This window comes from Mangifera indica, chromosome 9 (assembly GCF_011075055.1).
Source record: "Mangifera indica cultivar Alphonso chromosome 9, CATAS_Mindica_2.1, whole genome shotgun sequence".
Classification (NCBI taxonomy): Eukaryota; Viridiplantae; Streptophyta; class Magnoliopsida; order Sapindales; family Anacardiaceae; genus Mangifera; species Mangifera indica.
In genome coordinates this window covers 5,564,612-5,585,726 of record NC_058145.1, presented here as the reverse complement: position 1 = coordinate 5,585,726, position 21,115 = coordinate 5,564,612, and the positions used below count along the sequence as shown (strand labels likewise).

The following is a 21,115-nucleotide window of genomic DNA, read 5'->3' as shown; positions in this document are numbered from 1 at the left end:
ATAAATAAGTAAAAAAAATGAAAGATGAACAACCCAACACACTCTTCCTCATTTTTTTCCAGAGGCCAATTATGGGCACTTTTATGCCCATATTTGGTGCCTATAAACACTGCTCTCTTCAACTCAAAATAGAATTTACGAGAAAATTCAAATTTCACACTCTTCATCAACCAATTCAACACCACAAGGAAATCACAAAATCCAATTAATGCAATCAATGGTAAGAACACAATTAATCAAACAAATTACATCCAATGAAAACATCAAATTGAGCAAGATTTAATTGTACGCCCCTTTTAACTTGAAAATACTCCTCATGTCCATACTTATACTCCAATTGCTAGACATCCCAAAATCAACCTGAAATAAACAAGAAGAACAATTTTAAACTAAATGTGGGGAAAATTATTTATCAATAAACTAAAAGAAAATTCTTTAAGAGAAGAAAAACTTGGGTTGCCTCCCAAGAGCGCTAATTTATGGTCCTTAGCTTGATTGATTGTGAGACTTAAGTTGGGGGTTGGACAGTGGTTGAGACACCTCCACTTTCACTTGGTCACCAACAAAATATAGCTTTAGCCTTTGCCCGTTGACCTTAAATGTTTCAGAATTTTCACTTCACACCTCAACGGCCCCATGGGGAAATACCTTTAAGATTTTAAAAGGACCGGACCACCTTGACTTAAGTTTTCCTGGAAAAAGCTTCAATCTTGAGTTGAAAAGCAACACTTGATCACCTTTTTTGAAGTCTTTCTTTAAAATATGCTTATCATGCCACCTTTTGGTTCTTTCCTTGTATATTCTGGCATTCTCAAAGGTGTCCAATCTAAACTCTTCTAACTCATCTAGTTGGAGGAGACGTTTTTCATCGGCTTTCTTTAAATCAAAGTTCAGAAACTTAGTAGCCCAATAAGCTCGATGTTGTATCTCCATTGGAAGATGACAAGACTTATAGTAGACAAGGCGGAAAAGGGATGTACTAATGCGAGTTTTAAAGGCTGTACGGTATGCCCAAAGCGCATCATCCAATCTCAAACTCCAATCTTGTAACATCTCCCAACTAATAGGTGTGTAGAAAAACGGCATGAGTTCCCCTATTTTAGAGGGCCCGGGGAATTTTTCTTTTTTTTTTATTTATGCCCTGTAACACTCCCAATTAGCAATTCACATAAATCAGTCCTACCAATCGACTGGATTTTCATCACATAATCATAATAAATAAAATAAGTACATAATAATAATTATCATAAAAAAATTATCACCCACAAAAACTTTATAACCAATTTTCAAAACTAGTCATATATATATATATTATATATACATCATAACATTTAAATCAACAAAATTATGGTGTCTTCCTCCCTTAGCCTCATGTCTCATTAGTGCTCCCCGGGAACCTTTGCTGCATTTCTTTACCTGTAAAATATTAAATTAAACAGAGTGAGCGATATGGCTCAGTAAGAAAATCATACTCAACACTCAAAGTATTTTATACTAGTACTAATTTTTCCATACTCAGCGTGTCTGAGCTATTTACAACAAAATAATTGACACAGAACACGCATTTAACACATATCATAATTCTTTTCTTTCACACATTTATTCATTTATTTACTATACAGATATGATTCACTCGTTATGATTTATGCATGTATGAGTGTCATGACATTTATATTTTTTGATCGTACATTTTTCTCAACCACATAGGCTTGTATGCATAATTATAATGCAAATGACTTTCATAAAATATTTACTAATTTGTTTCTTTCTCTTTCTCATTAACTGGTCTAGACTACATATGACAGTACTTGTAGTCACCATACAAAGTATAATTCTCTCTTACACGCATATTTTTTTTTCTTTGCTGTCCACACAGTACAGCTAATATTTTTCTTTGCTGTCCACACAGTACAACTGATATTTGTCTTTTGCTATCCACACAGTACAGTTGATATTTTTCTTTTGCTGTCCACACAGTACAGCTGATATTTTTTCTTTTGCTGTCCACACAGTATAACTGATATTTTTTCTTTGCTATCCACACAGTACAACTGGTTGTCCACACAGTACAACCGATTATTTTCTTTGCTGTCTCCACAGTACAGCTCGCGTGTAAGGATTTTAAGTATGTTTTCTGCTTTCCTGTATCATATGAGTCATTATAAAACCAAAAATACTTGTTTTCCATTTTCTAAAAGCATGCATGACTTAGAAAATATTTTTCCTCTTTCTTTATTTTTTCTAAATCATGCATATGTTATGATTCCTCATGTATGCATATATAACCATAATATGAAATATGCGCATTTGTTATTTTCCCTTATTCTTTTCATTTCTTCTCAAACATCATATTATTTTCTCATGCATTTATATATATATATATATATATATATATATATATATATATATATATATATATATATATATATATATATATCATGCCTCAATTTAATTTCAATTATACAATATAGGCTTAATATAAGGGCTATTTCACATAACATGCACATAATTAAGCAACATTAACCTATATTGCATAAAATGACATTTTTGCCCTTATGGCCAAAATTTACCTTTTTATCCTTATGCCCAAAAATTACATCATGAATCCTAATGAATTTCTTTATCCTTTTAAGCATAAATCATCTTAATTCTAATACCTCACACACTTATATAAGTAAAGGTTATTTAAATAACCTAACTCAACTTTACTTCTAGTATGTAAAGTATGAAATTCTTACCTTTTATTGGCTAAATAGATGATTTAAGCTTATTCACCTTCTTTTCTTCTTTCTGGCAACTATAATCAACCAAAAATATGATCATCCATCAAAACCCTAAACTTGACATATCTTAAAAATTAAATTTCTTACCTTAGAACTGACCAGAATTGACAGATCTACACTTTTTATAACTGGAGCCTCTGAAAATTAGGTGGTTTAGCTAGGTTTTTGGACAAATTTTGGTTAAGGGAAAAAGCTTAGCTATAAAGAATGGAGGTCTCGGCTAAAATGAAGAAGGAAGTGAATAGAAATAAGTTTATAAGCCTATTGGACCATTTTGCCCTTAATCTTTTCCATAAATTACTCTTTAATCCTTAGCCAATTACCAAAAACTCTTAGCACCACCATATAATTTCAAGTGTGCCCTTCAATTTTAATTCCCACTTTGTCCCTTGAATCTTTATAAAATGACCATTTTACCCCCTTTGAAAAATATTGCTCATTTAGTAGTTTTCTATAATTCTTTTGCAATGTCTTTACACAACAAGTCATAAAATCAACTCTAGGGATAATTTTGGAAGTGGAGTTTACTAACACACCCGAATTCGGATGTTACATTTCTTTCCCCCTTAAAAGAATTTCGTCCTCGAAATTTAAACAAATAAGTTAGGAAATCTCTCTCTCATTTGTTGCTTAACCTCCCATGTGGCTTCTTCCACCTTATGATTCTTCCATAATACTTTCACTAATGGAATTGTCTTATTTTGGAGCTCTTTTATTTTTCTGTCTAGTATCTGCATCGGTTGCTCCTCATAAGCTAAATCTTCTTTTAATTCCACATCATCTGATTTCAAGACATGTGAAGGATCGCTAATGTACTTTCTCAATAAAGAAATATGAAATACATTATGAACTCGATCCATACTAGGTGGAAGTGCAAGTCTATAAGCCATCTTGCCCACTCTTTCTAAAATTTCAAATAGGCCAATAAATCTTGGAGCAAGTTTCCCTTTTCTTCCAAATCTCATCAAGTGCTTATAAGGGGCTACTTTCACAAAAACTTTATCACCCAGTTGAAACTCTACTTCTTTCCTTTTCAAATCTACATAGCTCTTTTGTCTGTCCTGAGCTTGCTTCAATCTAGTCTTGATAATCTTTATATCTTCCACCATCCTTTGGGTTAACTCAGGCCCAAGAACTTGACTCAAATCATCTCGCTCTCCTATGTCATCCCAATGTAATGGAGATCTACACTTTCGTCCATAAAGAGCCTCATATGGTGCCATTTTAATGGTGGACTGGTTACTATTATTGTATGCAAATTCTATCAATGGAAGTATTTCATGCCAGGTCATTTTATAATCTAAACAACAGGCCCTCAACATATCCTCTAGTATTTGATTCACCCTTTCTGTTTGGCCATCTGTTTGAGGATGATATGCTGTGCTAAATGCCAGCCTCGTACCCAATGCTCTTTGTAAACTACCCCAAAAAGCTGAAACAAATTTGGGGTCTCTATCTGACACAATAGTTTTGGGTACGCCATGTAATCTCACAATCTTCCGTATATAAATCTGGGCCAATTGATCTGAAGTAAAACTATCTTTCACTGGAATAAAATGGGCCGATTTAGTCAATCTATCTACAATCACCCATAATGCATTATAGCCTTTTTGTACTCGAGGTAGGCCAATGATGAAATCCATTGAAATATCTTCCCACTTCCATTCAGGAACACTAAGTAGGTGAAGCAAACCTGAAGGTCTCTGATGCTCGACCTTGACCTGTTGACATACCAAGCACTTAGCTACATAGTCACCAATATCTTTCTTCATACCTATCCACCAATAAGTTTTCTTTAAATCCTGATACATCTTTACTCCCCCAGGGTGGGCAGTGTAAAGTGTATCATGTGCTTCACTCAAGATTTTCTTTCTCAATTCCAGATCTTGGGGAATACATACCCTATTTCTGAACTTGAGCACTTCATCCATCATTTGAAACTCAGTTGCTTTCCCTTCACATATCTGTTGACTTATTTTCTGGTACCACAAATTTTCTACTTGCTTCTCTTTTATTTCATTGAAGAGATTAGGTTGAATTTTCAATCTGGCCACTTGACTTCTTATCACCTCAATCTGTTCCCTCTGAAACTCTTTCTGTAACTCTATCTGAGTGGTGAGATGAGCTATGACAATCTTTCTACTCAAGGCATCGGCTATCACATTTGCTTTACCTGGCTGATATTTAATATCACATTCATAATCTTTGACTAGCTCCAACCATCTTCTTTGTCTCATGTTCAAGTCTTTCTGAGTGAAAAAATATTTTAGACTTTTATGGTCGGTGTAGATATTATATTTAACTCCATATAAATAATGCCTCCAAATTTTTAAAGCAAAAACTACTGCTGCTAACTCTAAATCATGGGTAGGATAGCGTGTTTCATAATCTTTTAACTGCCGAGAGGCATACGCTATCACCTTACCTTTTTGCATCAGCATGGCTCCTAAGCCATTATGCGAGGTATCACAATAAATATCATAATCTACACCTTCCTCTGGTAATACTAAAATAGGAGCTGTAGTCAACCGTCTTTTTAGCTTTTGGAAACTTGTCTCACAAGCTTCAGTCCATAGAAAATGAGTTCCTTGTCTGGTAAGAGTTGTAAGTGGCTTGGCCAACCGAGCAAAACCTTGTACAAATCTTCTGTAATAGCGAGCTAGCCCCAAAAAGCTTCTGATCTCTTTCACAGTCTTTGGCCTCACCCATTCGAGTATTGTTTCTACTTTACTAGGGTCCACAGTTATACCTTCCTTAGTAACCACATGTCCCAAAAATACTACTCGATCCAACCAGAAATCACACTTAGAGAATTTGACAAACAATTTCTTTTCTCTTAATCTTTGTAGCACAAATCTCAAGTGTTCGGCATGTTCTACTTCTGATCTAGAGTATATCAAGATATCATCAATAAATACCACTAGAAATTTGTCAAGACAATCATGAAATACTCGATTCATTAAATCCATAAAGATTGTTGGAGCATTAGTCAATCTAAAGGGCATCACCATAAACTCGTAGTGCCCGTAGCGGGTCCGAAAAGCTGTCTTTGGAATATCTTGCTCTGTAATCCTCACCTGGTGATAACCCGACCTCAAGTCAATTTTAGAGAACACAAAAGCTCCTTTCAATTGATCAAATAAATCATCAATTCGAGGCAACGGGTATTTATTCTTCACTGTCAATTTATTCAACTCTCTGTAATTTATGCACATACGGAGCGACCTATCTTTCTTTTTGACAAATAGTATGGGTGCTCCCCAAGGAGAGTGGCTAGGTCTAATAAAACCCTTATCTAAAAGTTCTTGTAACTATTTCTTTAATTCTTGTAATTCAGCTGGAGCTATTCGGTAAGGGGCTTTTGAAATTGGGGCTGAGCCAGGTTCTAACTCGATACTAAACTCCTCTGGAGGTAAACCTGGTAGCTCATCAGGAAAGACATCTGGGAAATCTTGTACTATTGGGACATCCTGAACACCTAATCTTTGAACATCATGCTCATGTACCACATGAGCTAAATATCCCGTACACCCATTTTTCAATAATTTTTGTGCTTTTACATTACTGATCATCATACTAGGCTGATGACCCTCTCTGAAATTAAAGTAATCCCCATTGTCAAGTTGAAATCGAGCTTTTTTCTTTCTACAGTTAATCTCGACTCCATATCTTTTTAAGAAATCCATGCCTAAGATAATATCAAAATCGGGCATATAAAAAACAATCAAGTCCACCTTTAACTCTCTTCCATGTATCACTATCCTCTGGTCTTTTAACATCTTATCAGTAATCACACTCTCACCATCGGGCATCTCAATTCTAATGGAATGGGTAGATCTAACAGGCACTAAACCTACCATTTCAATAACCTCTGGTGCAATAAAGGAGTGTGTAGCTCCTGAATCAATCAATGCATATAAAGAAACAGAGTGGAAAAAGAGCTGACCAGTAACTGCAGATGGACTAGCCTCTACCTGACTATGGGTAGCTGTATAAACCCGTGCATTAGTACCTCTCCCTAGTTGCACTGGTGGAATTAGGCTTTGTTGTGGTTGTATCTGAACTGGCACTTCGGTTCTCTGGCAATCCTTTGCTATATGCCCTGGTTGTCGGCATCTATAACAAATCACCTGTTTCTGCTGGTACCAACATTCCCCACTATAACGTCTCCCACAAATCTGACACTAGGGAATATTTTCTTTTCTAGGCCTCTTGTCACTCTTCCAACCTTTTCTACTTGCTTTTGACTGGAATTTTCTTTTTCCTCTATTGTTTCTGAAACTGGAGCCAATTGAGCTACCCCTTGATGTTGTAACTGGTGCTGAAATAGTCAATGAAGCAGGTAAAACTGACTGACTTGGCATCACTGTTTGGGGTACTGTCAATGATAGAGGTGTTGACATAGAAGGTGCATTCCTGGGTAGCTTATTAACATATACCTCTAACCTCAATGCTCTCTCCAATGCCTCTTCATAAGTTTGAGGAGGTTGTGGTCCAGCTAACACATGCAAGGTTATCTCCGGTCTAAGGCCCTGAAGAAATCTGTCCAACCGGAGACTAGGGGTACTCACCATACCTGGAGCAAAACTGGCTAAGACATCAAAATGGGTAGAGTAATCCTTTACTGAACCCTCTCCCTGTTGTAAAGAAATGAACTCTTGAACTTTGACTGCTACCACATCAGCTGTTCTGTATTGGGCCTCAAATACCCTTCTAAAGTCTTTCCAGGTCATCAGATCCACATTTCTGGTTTCTTTAACTAGGTCCCACCATATGCGGGCCTCTCCCCTCATCAAGAAACTGGCATACCGAACTTTTTCTCTATCAGTCATAGGAAATAAATCCATAGTACTTTCCACCTGCTTGATCTAGTCATCAGCCATTAAAGGATCTTTAGTACCTTTAAATTCAAGAGGGGTGTGCTGATTAGGTAAGGAATAAATGGGCTCAAGTCGCCTTTGAGCTCTAATTTCTCCTCTCCCTTCATTCCTCATTTCATTTCTGATTTCTTCTATGACTTCCTCACGAATCTCACTTCTAATCTCATCTCTGATGGCATCTCTAGCTATATTTTCAGGTGTGGGTCTATCTTGACTCTCAGTCAACACCTAACGGACTATATCTCTTATTTCTGCTAGCTCAAATCCTGAACCAACTGACGGGGCAGGGTTAGACAGTTCTCTCGTCTCTCTCTGAATACCCCTTCCACGACCCCGTCCTTGTCCTCGTCTTGTGGTACTCCTCATCTAATAACTGCATAAGTGTAATTACATAACATTCTATTATTTGAATACAGGTAAAGAAAACAACTTACTGCAGTCGATTCTCGGGAGCTAATCTGTGAGACATGAGGGGCACCTGTGCAATATTAGAATGCAAAACCATAGATATATTGTATTATATTACCACATATTATATTATATCTTCCTTTAAGCGCCCAAAATCGCGCTCTGATACCAAAAATGTAACATCTCCCAACTAATAGGTGTGTTACAGAAAAACGACATGAGTTCCCCTATTTTAGAGGGCTCGGGGAATTTTTCTTTTTTTTTTTATTTATGCCCTGTAACACTCCCAATTAGCAATTCACATAAACCAGTCCTACCAATCGACTAGATTTTCATCACATAATCATAATAAATAAAATAAGTACATAATAATAACTATCATAAAAAAATTATCACCCACAGAAACTTTATAACCAATTTTCAAAACTAGTCATATATATATATATATATATATATATATATATATATATATTACATATACATCATAACATTTAAATCAACAAAATTATGGTGTCTTCCTCCTTTAGCCTCATGTCTCATTAGTGCTCCCTGGGAACCTTTGTTGCATTTCTTTACCTGTAAAATATTAAATTAAACGGAGTGAGCGATATGACTCAGTAAGAAAATCATACTCAACACTCAAAGTATTTTATACTAGTACTAATCTTTTCCATACTCAGCGTGTCTGAGCTATTTACAACAAAATAATTGACACAGAACACGCATTTAACACATATCATAATTTTTTTCTTTCACACATTTATTCATTTCCTTACTATACAGATATGATTCACTCGTTATGATTTATGCATGTATGAGTGTCATGACATTTATATTTTTTGATCGTACATCTTTCTCAACTCTTTATCAACCACATAGGCTTGTATGCATAATTATAATGCAAATGACTTTCATAAAATATTTACTAATTTGTTTCTTTCTTTTTCTCATTGACTGGTCTAGACTACATATAACAGTACTTGCAGTCACCATACAAAGTATAATTCTCTCTTACACGCATATTTTTTTTCTTTGCTGTCCACACAATACAGCTGATATTTTTCTTTTGTTGTCCACACAGTACAGCTGATATTTTTCTTTTGTTGTCCACACAGTACAGCTGATATTTTTCTTTTGCTGTCCACACAGTACAACTGATATTTTTTCTTTGTTGTCCACACAGTACAGCTGGTTGTCCACACAGTACAGCTCACGTGTAAGGATTTTAAGTATGTTTTCTGCTTTCCTGTATCATATGAGTCATTATAAAACCAAAAATACTTGTTTTCCATTTTCTAAAGGCATGCATGACTTAGAAAATATTTTCCTCTTTCTTTATTTTTTCTAAATCATGCATATGTTATGATTCCTCATGTATGCATATATAACCATAATATGAAATATGCGCATTTGTTATTTTCCCTTATTCTTTTCATTTCTTCTCAAACATCATATTATTTTCTCATGCATTTATATATATATATATCATGCCTCAATTTAATTTCAATTATACAATATAGGCTTAATATAAGGGTTATTTTACATAACATGCACATAATTAAGCAACATTAACCTATACTGCATAAAATGACATTTTGCCCTTATGGCCAAAATTTACCTTTTTACACTTATGTCCAAAAATTACATCATGAATCCTAATGAATTTCTTTATCCTTTTAAGCATAAATCATCTTAATTCTAATACCTTACACACTTATATAAGTAAAGGTTATTTAAATAACCTAACTCAACTTTACTTCAAGTATGTAAAGTATGAAATTCTTACTTTTTATTGGCTAAATAGATGATTTAAGCTTATTCACCTTCTTTTCTTCTTTCTGGCAACCATAATCAACCAAAAATATGATCATCCATCAAAACCCTAAACTTGACATATCTTAAAAATTAAATTTCTTACCTTAGAACTGACCAGAATTGACAGATCTACACTTTTTATAACTAGAGCCTCTGAAAATTAGGTGGTTTAGCTAGGTTTTTGGATAAATTTTGGTTAAGGGAAAAAGCTTAGCTATAAAGAATGGAGGTCTCGGCTAAAATGAAGAAGGAAGTGAATAGAAATAAGTTTATAAGCCTATTGGACCATTTTGCCCTTAATCTTTTCCATAAATTACTCTTTTATCCTTAGCCAATTACCAAAAACCCTTAGCACCACCATATAATTTCAAGTGTGTCCTTCAATTTTAATTCCCACTTTGTCCCTTGAATCTTTATAAAATGACCATTTTACCCCCTTTGAAAAATATTGCTCATTTAGTAGTTTTCTATAATTCTTTTGCAATGTCTTTACACAACAAGTCATAAAATCAACTCTAGGGGTAATTTTGGAAGTGGAGTTTACTAACACACCCGAATTCGGATGTTACAAATCTTTCCTTGAAACACTTACGGTTTTCTCAAGTATGCTCTTGATCTCCTTATTAGAAATCTCAACTTGCCCGCTAGTTTGAGGGTGATATAGGGTTGCAACCTTATGGGTAACTTCATATTTCTTTAATAATTTCTCAAATAGGTGATTACAAAAGTGAGAACCACCATCTCTAATAATAGCTCTTGGAGTCCTAAATCTTGCAACTATATATTTCTTTAAGAACTTCACCACAACCCTAGCATCATTGGATGGACTTGCTAGTACCTCAACCCATTTAGAAACATAATCTACAACAACTAAGATATATTTATTCCCATAAGACATAGGAAATGGCCCTGTGAAGTCAATGCCTCGCACATCAAAAATTTCAATTTCAAGTATACTGTTTAAAGGCATTTCATTCCTCCTTGAAATGTTTCCAGTTTTTTGGCACCTATCACATGTTAAAACAAATTTCCTCGCATCTTGAAAAAAAATTGGCAGTAGAACCCACTTTGGAGCACCTTAGCTGCTGTCTTGGTGGCACTAAAATGACCTCCACATTCAAGAGAATGACAATGGGTTAGAACACTTTCCATCTCATCTTGTGGTAAGCATCGTCGCATAATCCCATCAAAACATTTTTTGTAATACAGTGACTCTTCCCAATAATAGTTTTTCATCTCCCACAAGAACTTTTTCTTTTGCTGGTGATCCATCTCTGGAGGTACTACACCACACACAAGATAATTCACATAATTTGCATACCATGGTACTGTCCAATGAGATATCTCTAAAAGTTGTTCATTTGGAAAAGAGTCATCAATAGGTAGACTTTTGTCAAAACCTTCACACTTAACTTGCTCCAAACGGGACAAATGATCAGCAACAACATTTTTTATCCTCTTTTTATCGTTTACTTCTAAGTCAAACTCTTGAAGAAGCAATATCCACCTAATCAACCTCGATTTTGCATCCTTTTTATTTAGGAGATATTTAATGGCTGAATGATTTGTGTAGACAATGACCTTGGACCCCACTAAATAAGACCTAAACTTATCAAAAGCAAACATGACTGCAAGAAGTTCTTTCTCAGTGGTGGCATAGTTGACTTGTGCTTCATTCAAAGTATGACTAGCGTAGTAAATCGCATAAACCTTTTTATCTTTCCTTTGCCCCAAAACTGCCCTTACAACGAAGTCACTAGCATCACACATTACTTCAAAAGGTAAGTTCCAATCTGGTGGTTGCATAATGGGAGCTGAAATCAATGTTTCCTTTAACCTGCAAAAAGAATCAAGACAATGTTGGTCAAAGTTAAAAGGAACATCTTTAGCAAGTAAATTAGACAAAGGTTTAGCAATTTTTGAAAAATCCTTAATGAAACGCTTATAGAACCCAGCATGGCTAAGAAAACTCCGAACTCCTTTTACTGATGTTGGCGGGGGCATCTTCTTAATTACTTCTACTTTTGCCTTATCTACCTCAATCCCCCTTTGTGAGACTTTATGTCCAAGAACTATCCCTTCTTTCACCATAAAATGGCATTTCTCCCAATTAAGCACTAAATTAACCTCTTCGCACCTTTGCAAAACCTTAGATAAGTTAAGCAAACAATCATCAAAGGATGTTCCATACATAAAATAATCATCCATAAACACTTCCATAATTCGCTCAACAAAATAAGAAAATATAGACATCATACATCTTTGAAATGTAGCAGGTGCATTGCAAAGACCAAAAGGCATACGCCTATAGGCAAATGTGCCACAAGGGCATGTGAATGTGGTTTTTTCTTGGTCTTCTGGGTGAATAGGGATTTGAAAGAATCTCGAATACCCATCTAGATAGCAAAAATAAGAATAGTTTGCTAGTCTCTCCAAAACTTGATCAATGAAAGGAAGGGGAAAGTGATCCTTGCGGGTGGCACTAATAAGCTTTCTATAATCAATACATATCCTCTACCCTGTGACTGTCCTAGTTGGTATTAAATCATTATTCTCATTCTTAACAATAGTCATACCCCCTTTCTTTGGTACCACTTGTACTGGACTTACCCATGAGCTATCAGAAATAGGATAGATAATCCCTGCATCTAACAATTTAATGACTTCGTTTCTCACTACCTCTTTCATGATAGGATTTAATTTTCTTTGATGTTTAATGGTAGGTTTGAAATCATTAAGCATATGGATGCGATGCATACAAATGGTAGGGCTTATTCCCTTGATATCATGAATGTTATAACCAATTATTTTTCTATATGCTCAAAGTTCCCTAAGCAACTTATCTTCTTGTTCATCATTTAATTCAGCATTTATAATCACAGGATAAGTAGAATTAGGGCCAAGAAAAGCATACCTCAAATTAGCAGGAAGTGGTTTAAGATCTACCTTAGGTGCATCTTTTGCTTTAAGAGAAAGAAGAGAATGGTTACCTGTCTCGAGTTCTTTATACTTGAAATTCAAAATAGGAGCAACCTTAGGATTTGCTTCCATAAGTTGAGCACAGGCTACAATTTCCATATTTTCATCTTTGATTGAAGCTCCGTGAATAATGCACAACTCGAGTGGATCCTCAGGGTATTTCTTGATAAAGACTTCTTTCATGCAATTATCAATAATGTCAACCCTACAACAAGAATTCACAATATTAGGTTACTTTGACATTCGAAAAACGTTAAACTCTACTTTCTCATCTCTAATCTCAAAAGTGAGTTTTCCATTTTTAACGTCAATGATTGCTCCTACTGTGGCTAAGAATGGTCTTCCCAGAATAAGAGGAACTTGAATATCCTCTTCCATTTCCAAAACCACAAAGTTTACAGGGATATAAAATTTTCCAACTTTAATTGGCACATTTTCCATTATCCCTATAGGATACTTTATGGATCTATCTGCCAATTGTAGGGTCACTATTGTAGGTTTTAATTCTTCAAGCTCCAATCTCCTACAAATAGATAAAGGCATTAGACTTATACTTGCACCAAGATCATATAAAGCTTTTTCAAAAGATTCTTTACCAATTACACAAGGAATAGAAAAACTTTCTGGATCCTTAAGCTTTGGTGGTAGCTTATTTTGTAAAATAGCACTGCATTCCTCTGAGAGAGCCACCGTTTCAAATTCTTCAAGTTTCCTTTTATTTGAGAGGATATCTTTGAGAAACTTAGCGTATGCCAGCATTTGAGTTATAGCCTCCATAAAAGGAACATTGAGATGTATCTGCTTGAAAACATCTAAAAACTTTCCAAACTGTTGATCAAGCTTTGCCTTTTGGAACCTTTGAGGAAAAGGCAAAGGTGTTGAATATGTTTTGGATGGAACTTGTTTTTCAAGGGCTTCTTGGATATTTCCCTCAACCTTTTTCTTCAATCTATCTTCTTCACTAGACTTTTCAATATCCTTTTGCTCATCAAGCTCATTTTCAACCTTGCCTATAGGTTCACCTAATTGTTTACCGCTTCTGGTGACAATTGCCTTACAATGCTCTCTTGGATTTTGAGGTTGGCTAGGTAGTTTTCCTATTTCCCTAGAATTGGAAGTACTTGCTTGTTGGCCCAATTGTACTTCAAGCATCTTATTATGTGTGGCCAATTGATCCACCTTAGTAGTAAGTTGTCTAATTGCTTCATCTTGAGCATCAACCTTTTGTTTTTGGGCAAGAATGAAATTCTCCATCATCAATTCTAGATTTGATTTTTGCTCTTGAAGAGGCTGAGGATGATGTAAAGGGTGGGGGTTAGTGTTTCTAGCTTGGAACCTTGGAGGTGGCTGCTTAAAATTCTGGTTTGGGTTAAAAGTATTGGCTTGGTTTGACGATGCAAAGTTTGGGTGGTTCCTCCAACCTGGGTTATATGTATTTGAGTAAGGATTGCCTTATCCCTTTTGGTTGTAATTAAGAAAATTCACTTGTTCATTTGTAGGCTCATGTGCATAGTGGGTACCCATTTGGCATTCAAAGCTCGCATGATCCCCTCCACAATTCTCACAACTAAAAGTTTTTATAACCTTTATATCTAATCTCTCTAATTTCTTTGTCAATGCATCTAACTTAGAATTCAACATAGTAATTCCATCCACTTCATGTACTCCCAGATGTCTTCTTTGACTAGCTCTATCATTAGGCCATCAACAACTGTTAGAAGCCATTTCTTCAATCAAGTGCAAAGCCACGTCGGATGTTTTACCCATTAATGACCCATTAGCAGTTGTATCCAAAATACTCTTCAGCGAGTGAGAAAGACCATTATAGAAAGTTTGAACAACTAGCCAGTTAGGCAAGCCATAATGGGGACATTGTCTCTGTAGATCTTTGAACCTTTCCCAAGCTTCATATAAAGACTCATCATCCCTTTGGTAAAAAGTGGCAATCTCATTTCTCAATTTAACCGTTTTACCAGGTGGAAAATATTTTGCAAGGAAAGCTTTAAAAAATGCTTGCCAGGTAGTAAATGCACTAGGTGCCTTAGAATCCAACCAAGATGTTGCCCTATCCTTCAAAGAAAATGGAAATAGCCTCAATTTGATTGCATCTTCAAAAACCCCATTCATTTTGAAGGTGTCACATATCTGAGAGAAACGTGACAGGTGGACATATGGACCTTCATTTTCTAACCCTCTAAATTGGTTTTGTTGCACCATCTGAACAATAGAAAGTCTAATCTCAAAATTGTTAGTAACCACAGTGGGCCTCACTACACTAGAATAACCATCATATGCAGTAGGTACAACATAATCACGAAGAGCTCGCTGATTGTTGATGTTATCTTCCATGGCAACTTTTTGTCTTACTTGTCTTTCTCTTCTATGTCTTCTAAAGGTTCTCTTGATTTCTAGGCCAAAATCCAATAATTCTGGATTTTGAGATCTGGTCATAAACCAATAGAGTACCTACAAAGAAAGAACAAAGACAACCAGAAATCAAATAGAACAAAAAATAAAATAAAATAAAACTTTAGTCTAGCCAAACTACAAATTATACTAATATCAACAAAGCACCAATCCCCAACAACGACACCAAAAACTTATTGCCAATGGCTCGTAAGTATACGAGTCAATTAAGTAATATAGAAAGATGTCGGTCCCACAGAGATTGGTTGTCGAATACTAGCTCGTTTTGTAGTTTAAATTAGCTAGAGAAATAAAAATGCTATGGATTGGGATTGAACTAAAGATAATAAAATAAAGCAACTAACTAAATCGAAATTAACAAAGGAAAATAATCACTTAGCAAATTAAAAGTGAAATACCAATTATAGAGAAGCCTAGGGTTTATGATTTCACTATCAATTACTCAAAAATTAGTAACGAATCTAATTAAAATCAATGATAAGATGAATTGTTGATAGTTGATTATCCTATTTTACCCAATTCCTCTCTCAAGGTTAATTAGGCGTGTTAAGATTAAAAGCTTACCTACTTTCGTGGTATGTTGTTAATCAAAACCCATTAATTTCTATGATAATCAATTTGCCCACAAAAGATTTAAATTTATCTCTAAATGAAACCCTAGGTTTAGCAAAGGCATGAACTAAATGGGTATGTATTTCTCAATATCACACTCCAATCTACAAACAAGCATGGTATTGGGCCCTAACACCAAGCAAGAAGTTAAAATCACAATTACTAAATCAAACATTCATCATCATTAATTAAAAATCAAAACCCATTACATAATCCTTGAGAATTTATAGATTCATCATAAACCCTAGCAAAAGAAATTAGCTATTCATGGCTATAAAGTTCAAACTGCAAGATAAAGTTAGAGAGAGAGACATTTTGAATCAATAAAAGAAGATAATAAGAGAGATAAGAAAAACTCTAAGGTCTTTAAATCTTGATTCTCTTGGGTCTTTTATCTTTAATCTTGGATCTTCCCTCTTCTACTTGTTTCTTAGAGGTTTTTCTCTCTAAAAATCCTTTAAGCTGCTGTATATTTTCAGTCCCCCCTTGGAGAAGACGTAATTTTCTTTTTATACCTATCACTTAACCCTACTTTCTATTTTTTTTTATTTACGCACAATAATTATGGGCACTAATTATGCCCATAATTACTCTCTGTCTCCTGATATAAACCCTTCTCATTTGCTTCTTTAAGCTTCCATTTTCACTCTAAAAAGGGCTTGAATGACTCCATATCATCTAAAAATATAATTCAAAGAACAAATCAAGCCATCAAGATTAAATAAAGCTTTAAGAATTTGACAAAATGAACCTAAATTCACTTTAAAACTATACTATTATAACCCTATTTGTGTGTATTTCATACACACATTAGATATTTAGGGATTAAATTAAAATAATCATAAATGAATACGATTGTATATAAAAAGGTACAAAGTTGGATTAGATTTATCCAACTAATAATTTCATGTAGCCATATATTAAAGTTTAAATAAAGTAAAGAATTAATAAAATATAATATAATAATATATTTTCATTAAACCCATTCAAGGTTGGGCCATGTTAATGCATATGTTTATATGCACTTTAAGGTTGGTGCACGTCTTTACTCCTGACGGAAAAAGGCAAAAGTGTGGCGCACATGTTTTTCTTCTCACACAAGTTACAATTTTTATGATATAAGCCAAAACCTTAGCCGTTTGGAAAAAGTTGCTATCGTGGCTTTAATCTAAAATCACATATCGTGCTTAAGTCTTAGTTGCCTTCAAGCATGATTTTAGCCTCTAATTAAATTCATATTTTGTGTGGATATCAAGATTTAGCTTACTTTGGATTTTGAAAATGACTTCACAATCTATCAAAATTAATGAAAGTTAAAAGAGCTACCTACATAGATATATTCTATAAACACCCTATATTTGTTAATATCATGTTTATGAATTAATTATCGTACAAAGGCAATCTAGAATGGGTTTTTGCGGTATGTTTGTTTATTAATTAAATTTTTTTAAACACTTTTCTGCCACCTCGAATGCTACAAATTCCCTACAATGGTATCAGAGCCAACCTTGAGGAATTAATTAACAAAATTATATCTATGAATTTATTTAATTTGATTGTATATTTTTAATTGTCGATATTGTTTTTTAATTTATAATTGGTTGTTATGAAGTTGTTGCAATTTTATTATTGATGTTATTATTAATCTAATATATTTTTTATTATAAATTGTTATTAGCTTTTATAAAATTGTTGTTGCAATTTTATAATTGATGTTATTATTAATTTAAATTATTGGCTAATATATTGTTGCAGCAATATGTTTGAGCTCGTATAAAGAATGTAATATTGTTGAGATTTGCAGGTTAAAAATATTTTTGGTTGAATGTTGAATTGTTTTCACATTGTTGCATAAAATCACCTATAATATGCGTTGTTACGTGTTTCGAAGATTGTTGCCAGTGTGAGGATGGGTTACATGTCATATTCCCTCACCCTGGTGATATGGCTTGCCGAAAATTTGAGAATTTTTTGGGTTTCTCTGTCATTGGAAAATTTGGAGAATTCAGGCTTGGAAAACTCCATGCACATCTGCCTCCAAGCCATGCATGGGGTGGCCAAGTGGCACCTTCCTCGGTACCACCCCAACATAGTGTTGCCAAGCACAATTAGACATTGCATATCCATATCGTGCCCTTGCATAATTTCTAAGATTTCCCACGACTTCCAACCATGCTCTCCAGTTATATATGTTTCTGGAATTTTGTTGAATTTCATATGCATGGTTAGACACTTTACCAGTATGCCCAATAAAGTGGAAAAGATTAATTGGGTCTTGTTTTGTTGAACTATGACTGAATTGAGATTTTTTTTATCTTTAGGGTTGAAATGTAATTACGCAAAACAAGGGGACTAAAAAAATTGACATTTGGGTAAAATAATTAAAATTAATTCATTTTAATTTTGATTATAATGTATGTATGTTTGTATATGCATGGTGTCTGGTATACAACTTAACCTTGTGTGAATGTTTTTATTTTATTTATTATTTTTGGTTTTATAATAATTAAAATAGGTCTTGCATGTGCTACCTTCCCTAAAATTCTATTATATTTCTCTTCTCATCTAACTCCCCTCGAATGTAACTTGAGGTTTTTGTTTTACGAATATAAAATTTAATAGGATTTAATTTTTCATTATTAGAAAAATTATAATTAGAAAACAAACTCATAAACAATTGAAGACTGAAGATGAAGGAATTATTGAAAACCCGAAGATAGGACCTAGGTTGACTAATCAATCCTTTATGGCTCAAGGGGAATGAAATTAGTTAAAATTGTATACTAGCACATTTAATTTACGTTGTAGTATGCATGTTAGGTTTTATTTTTTGAATAATCACTTCACATGCTAAATAATTAAAATTGGTGAGACAATAATAAATCCCTTAAATATATATTACATAAAAAATAACCAAATGTTTTCCAATATGATGCCTCGAGGCAAGCCTTTATTCGTCAGAACCTTGTTCGCCAAAGCGAAATGTACACTTCTTCCAGGTGAAAAATTGAGTGATTATTTATACTAGGTCTAACTTAACTAGTACACTTAACTTGCTCGCCAAAGTGAAGGTGAAAGTGTATTAGAGGCAGAGTTGGGGACATGAAATTAGTATTGCATCCATGATATGTAGTATCCATTATACTGAAACCAAGAATCACAATTGATATCTCATGATTGATTCATGCGTAACTATTGAATTAGAGATCGTGGATTTTTGTGATTGGTTTGATTAACCTATGTAATTGGTTAATTCAAACTTGTTCACCAAAGCAAAGGGAAGAATTAATTTAATGGAATCTCGGCCAGCTAGGAAGTCAACTAGGATTTCTCCAGTCTAATAAAGAGGGCTATTGGCTTGAATAAAATAATGAGAATATTTAGTTGACAAAAAACCATGTTAAATAAATATAATATTAAAATATGACTTTATTTTGTTTTTGTAGAATGGACTTAACACATGACCTAATATTTGAAAAGATATTCATACATAAGTTTGGATTGGATGCAAAACACCTCTAGTGGTATTGATGCCTACTGCTATACTAGAAAAGAGGAGAATCTTGTATGTTGTCGCATAAGATTTACCAATTGTGCCTAAACTTGGCGTGAAAATGAGGGAATTTAATCTTTATAGGAAACATGAAAATGGATGATGAAGTAGAGAATGGAACTCAGTGTTTAACATAATTAAATTGATCGAGGGTGTCAAAACTCTATACTCATGTGTTATGAATAACATAACCTTTAACCTTGTTATCTTGTCTCTATCCAAATCCTACACTAAGATTGTTATGGAATTGCAAAAGGATAACAAGGAAGAATCCATTAAAGGTTTGATAAAGATAGTAATAAGTGTTGATGCATACATTAGAATGGCAAAACAGTTTGAAGCTAGTTTGAAAGAAAGAAAGAAAGAAAGGTTGACGCCTAGCTAAATTCTAAATTTTAGCCAATACCTTAAAACACACTAAACTATTCTTAAAGGTGTAATTGGCAAAAGTCTGGTAATTTGTTTTTAATGTGGTAAGCTTGGTCATTGAAGCAAACATTGCAAAACCTTTTTAGCTAACAAAAGAAAGAAGACCGAGTCTTCAACTTCAGGTAAGATTGAGAATTGAACATTTTCTCGAAATCTCAAACTATTTAACATAAGATTTAAATCTTCACATTTGTTTAATGTGAAGAAACTGAGGCATAGTAAAATGTTAGCCAAGAGAAGATGTGAACCTACAAGTTAGTAATGTTGAACGTGTACGCCACATTAGTTGGAGCATTTATGTATTCATTCTAGCCCACGAGTAAGATGAAAAGAAATAAAAGCTAGTTGTAATATTTTCTAGAAATAAAACTCCTAAGGGATTTACTACTATGATTATTTCAAGAATTCTGAATCGTTTAAATTAATTGGACCAATTATTTGACACAAAAGATTAAGTCATGATTGGAATTTTGATTCATTTGATTGTTATTGAATAATGGATACTACTTATGTCTTTTAGACAAAGATGACTATGTCAACTTTTTACTGTTTTCAGTGGGAGTATTATTCAACTGTTAAATTTAGTCCAAACAACAAGAATTAACAATTTGTGCCAAACGAAACAAATTTTGAATTTCATCTTATTCATTAGACATATGCGAATCTAAATACCTTGAAGAAATTCAAGGAATTAAAAATGAAATAAAGAATTTGTTGACGCATGTATTTGATTACTTGGGTTAAACCAAAGAGGTGAATGCATAAGACAGATGGTCCAACTTAATGTCTAAGTTGTAGTGGGAGTTTTTAATGCCCACTAAATGTTCTAAGGTAATGCCTTAGTGATTGTAACCCACGTTTATGTCTATAAGTGTAACACATTTTATATGTGTTGTACACATTGGAATGAAGTCCAATGATTTATTTAATAATGGTAATGACACTAATGTTAAGCAGTTAACTTAAGTTAGTTGAACTGTATGTTGAATAGGTAATCTTGTGTGATATTTTAAAGGAAACTTAAAAATTTTGCATTTCTAGTACCAAGTAGGTTTTAAAATCTATTTTGGAAGATTGTTTCAGACATCATTCTCTAAAATATCAAGTGGGAGGATAATAGAACTCAATCGAGTTCTAATTCACAAGAAAGATAGACATAAAGTAAATGATGTGTCAATAAACACGATTGAACATCATAACAAAGATTACTTATTCCTAGAAGGAAATGA

At 33.9% G+C, this 21,115-nt stretch overlaps 1 non-coding gene and 1 pseudogene across 1 annotated transcript; one reads left to right on the top strand and one right to left on the bottom strand.

Annotated features, from left to right (window-relative positions):
- Positions 1 to 12,706: 12,706 nt before the first annotated feature.
- On the bottom strand, positions 12,707 to 14,119 carry LOC123225699 (annotated as a pseudogene).
- A 601-nt stretch (positions 14,120 to 14,720) lies between these two features.
- On the top strand, positions 14,721 to 14,827 carry LOC123226626. Its single transcript, XR_006504375.1, has one exon. It is a non-coding gene; the product is annotated as a small nucleolar RNA R71 (small nucleolar RNA).
- The last annotated feature ends 6,288 nt before the right edge of the window (positions 14,828 to 21,115 follow it).